We start from the raw sequence: 4,279 nt of genomic DNA on the forward strand, positions 1-4,279 counted from the left end.
CATGAAATGAAGTAAAATTACCTACACAAGGATGGAAATCTGGCCCGTGTTAGAGGGAAGACCGGTATAGTCACGAAAAAGGTGTTATGGAATGGATATAGAACTTCACTTTAACTTGGCCTAAAATTGCCATCTCTCCATCTTGAATGCTGAGCTTGCAACAAGAGCCTGACCATACAATATGATGCTAGTTAAGAAAAAGTGCTATTTGAAGATTTGTTGAGCAGTGTTTACGTATTCTTCTGCCTGTAATTATGCTTTGAGAAATAAGCAGCAAATATAAGACCTCAGCCATGTTAAGTCTGATAAACAATACATATAGCTTAATGGGCAGCTCTGGTAAAAATTACAGCTATAAACTCATTCTACAACTCCCTAGCACCTCTTCCTTAGATATTTATTTTGGCTTAATACACCTTGCTCTCCTACTGTGCTGTATAAATACTTCAAGCTTTACCATAATCTGCATACAAAACATTGCAAAAGAATGTTAATCAGCCTTGATCCAAAAATATATCGCTTCTGGGAAGTCTTTGGTTGACTGAAAGTGGGAGGTGCTACTGTGTTCCCATGGCAACCTCTCACACCACCAGTTACATACACACATTTTCCCACCAGCAAGTTCCATTAGAGAGTATTGTGTGTGTGTGTGTGTGTGTGTGTGTGTGTGTGTGTGTGTGTGTGTGTATAGTCATGCGTGTGCCTGCACATCTCACCGCAATGCTCCGCCAACACCCACAACACTTTTCTCCTTAATTTCTTACCATAGAGAACTCTTACATTCCTGGATCTTTTCAAAAACTTGGTTCGACGTCGTTCTTACATATTATGAAGGAAAAAAAGGTAACTGTTGATATAAATGTTCGTAAAAAAACATTATATATAAACTGCGGGAGATATATTCTTTTCAATTTCACTTGGCCCAGATTTTCGTTCTTTTGCAGTTGATTTCACGTAGTTCAGTGGCAGAAAGTACAATGCTATGGCTCTACAACCTTGCCTCAGCACTTTTTCGTGACCAGCATCATCTTCCAGTGTTCATCTATTGCTACAACTCCTTGTTCAGGACGGAAAATAGGGGAGTTTTAGGCCAAGTTAGAGTAAAAAGAGTATAGTGGACAATATTCATAGTCTTGGCTTGGTTAGAGTGTGGCTTGGTTAGAGTGTGTTACACACACACACACACACACACACACACACACACACACACACACACACTTCCTTCCCCCCCAAGTCCTACCTTAGAATACTTGTGTGTGTGTGTGTGTGTGTGTGTGTGTGTGTGTTAGCTCACAACTTGTCAAAGGATCTCGATCATACATAAGAAGGTATGCTATTAAAGTTAGGGCACAAATATATTGTAATGTACTATGAAGTCAGCTGCTCTCATCAATACGCCACGCTTCTTCCCGCCTCTCCTGCCTCCTTAAGCGGCAAAATGAGGAAAATCTGGGCCAAGTTAAGATGAGAAAATTTGTATACTGCATGATGGTATGATAATCTAGGACGTTGTGGAAGGATGAGAGGTAATTGTCACTTTCAACAGAGGGAACAGGCAGAGAGTGAGACAGACATATAGAAGACAGATAAACGAAGGTTAATTCACATAGGTCCATTGCCAGAAAAAGACAACGCTTTGTGGCTACCTTTCCACAGCCCTTTCTTGTGACTTACATATTCTTACACATTAATCTATTGCTACATCTCAACATTCAGATTGGAGAGATGGAAATTTGGAGCCAAGTTAGAGGTAAAACAGGTACAGAAGTAGTAAAAAGCCAAATGGCATACCTTTTGAGGTGTGCAGCGGGAAACAAGGTGAGATCACAGGCAGGAGGACAATGGCAGGAAAATCCAGCAAAATCTAACCACCAGCTTATGAAGTGACGCCAACAACACTCATTGCCTCACAGTCAGTTCAAGTAACTACATCACTTTATCACTAAACACCTGTGATGTTAGAGTATTGTAACAGAAAATTAAATAATCGTGTAGACGTAGATGTACTGATGCACTCTCTCCACGGAGTCTACCTCTGACCTACTGTTTATTGCTTGTTCCTCACAATGCTTCGAAACTGATGAGTCTCTGTCTCGGACATGATGGGTGGCCGAACCTTTATCCTTGTAGCTCTGACGTTTTACTGAATGCTGTAAATATCGAATTACTTCATCCTAACCTAATTCAAAGCGTAATGACAGAGATGATCTGCTTGCATGACTTCCCCGCGCACCTTTTGTGACGCCACAGACTAAGTCGGGCTCGGCTTTCTGTTGCGGGCTCGGCTTTCTGTTGAGAGAAAAGCAGTAAAATGGATGGGTAACTGCGAAAAATTAGTCACTGTCCGCTGACTCTTCCTGCTTGGCTTCCAACGACAACGTTCCCCAGATTGTAAGGGCTTGTTCGGAATGGCTTATTCAAAACCTAAATAAAAAAAATAGGATAATCTTTTGACTTTTTCCGATAATCTTGCTTTAACAGACAGGCAGGCAGACAAAGGCAGACAGATCAGGCAGGCAGACAGGGAGATAGACTGATAGAGAGATATATAAACCTGGCCAAACACATAGCTTCATTGGGCCTTCTCTATTGGCTGTAATTGTAGAAAAAGCGATTATTTCAGCTTTCTGTTAGTTTTTCGCACTTCAACACATTTTATGTTGGCCTTACTCATTTTGAACCATTCGAATTTATGAATGATGTGCGTATTTGGGGATTAATAAAACTTTTCGTTTCATTTTCAATATGAAGGAAAAAGGCAGTGAAAATATCGACAGTACCCCGAACAGTTTAATACCACAGCCTTCTCCCATTCGCCTCTGCCTAGATTTTTCCCGCTAATACATTTTTTCCCCGAATGGAGGATTGTGGCAGACTCCTGTAATTCATAAACTAACATTTTATTCATTTTACATACAGTGTTCTTAAACGTGAGCTGATTTTGTCCTATTGTGCGATAACATTGCACTTCATTGGCCACGAGCCTTTAGGTAAGGAGATTTTGGAGTGATGTAGGTGCTGGGATCCCTCTGTATCTTGACTACTTTTGGGCTGGGAATTTATTGTTATTATTATTTTCATCATCATCATTAGTAGTAGTAGTAGTAGTAGTAGTGGTAGTAGCAGTAGTAGTAGTAGCAGTAGTAGTAGTAGTAGTAGTAGTAGTAGTAGTAGTAGTAGAATCATTAGTTTGAGGGATCAGCATTTCAGATTTAATTGACGAATACAGTGGAGCCTTCAGGCTAGCTCTGTCCGGTAGAGTTACGGCATCTGAGCAGTGCCTGACTTGATCGGTTCCTTTTAATTCAATAGATGACATTTTGAGCATTATTTCAGCTCTTGGTATCTCTGCACTTCTAAGCTTTCTAAGTTTTCCAACCAGATTTTCATATAGTAGTTTGTCTTAAGGGTACTACTGAGCCTCCAGCTGGAGTGTGTGCCAACTGGAGTGTGTATCCAGTACTTCAGTGCTAGGGAGGCCATGTGGGGTGCTTTTGGTCATGCATGAGTTCGCTGGCTTTTCTTTGGTTTGTTCTTAAATTCTGGTGTCCTTAGTTGACCCATTATGTACTCATAGCATTTTCACAGGATGCTTATCTAATTAGACTTGTTATTTACGGCTAATATTTCAGCCTGTTAATATTAAAAGAGGGAAATTACACAAGATAACAGTTATTTATTTGATGACATGCTCAGGTTAGGAGAGAAACTCAGACATAATTGTATTTCACGTTTATTTGTATCAACATCTACATGAAGTGGCTTTGGAAAGATAATGTTAGGTCGTTTCGAAAACTAGTGAGTAGAGAGGGACTGGCGGGGATGTGTGGTGGTGTGGGGCGGGATATGGTGACACACTGCAGTAAAGAAATGCCACATAGCTCTCTGTTGGCTGCTCTATTTACTTGGCCGCTCCCGTCACCCCTACGAATGGATTAATATCTTAGTTAACCTTCACTGCCACAGCTCTTTAGTATGTTAAATAAAATCGTCTTGAGGTATTAAGAATAAGGTTAAAAATGTGATCTAGGATTCACTGGGTTAATAATTGTCCTCCTGGGCCATAGATTTCAAATGATGAATGGCGCCTCCAGTAGCATAGCACTGAGAACACATAATTCTGAAAATATCTGAAAAACGGTACATTTTAAGAGCAAAACTGAGCGACGGCGACGGTCGTTTAATCAACCCAGCCCATTTTTTACTGCTCTATCCCGTTAGCTAGGTCTCATCACCATAGCTTCACAGGAAAATGGGTAAAAATGGTTAATTTTTTTAT

The sequence above is a fragment of the Coenobita brevimanus genome, unplaced genomic scaffold (genome assembly GCF_032717465.1).
Source record: "Coenobita brevimanus isolate Jiangsu-jjx unplaced genomic scaffold, ASM3271746v2 jjx.HiC_scaffold_3718, whole genome shotgun sequence".
Lineage (NCBI taxonomy): Eukaryota > Metazoa > Arthropoda > Malacostraca > Decapoda > Coenobitidae > Coenobita > Coenobita brevimanus.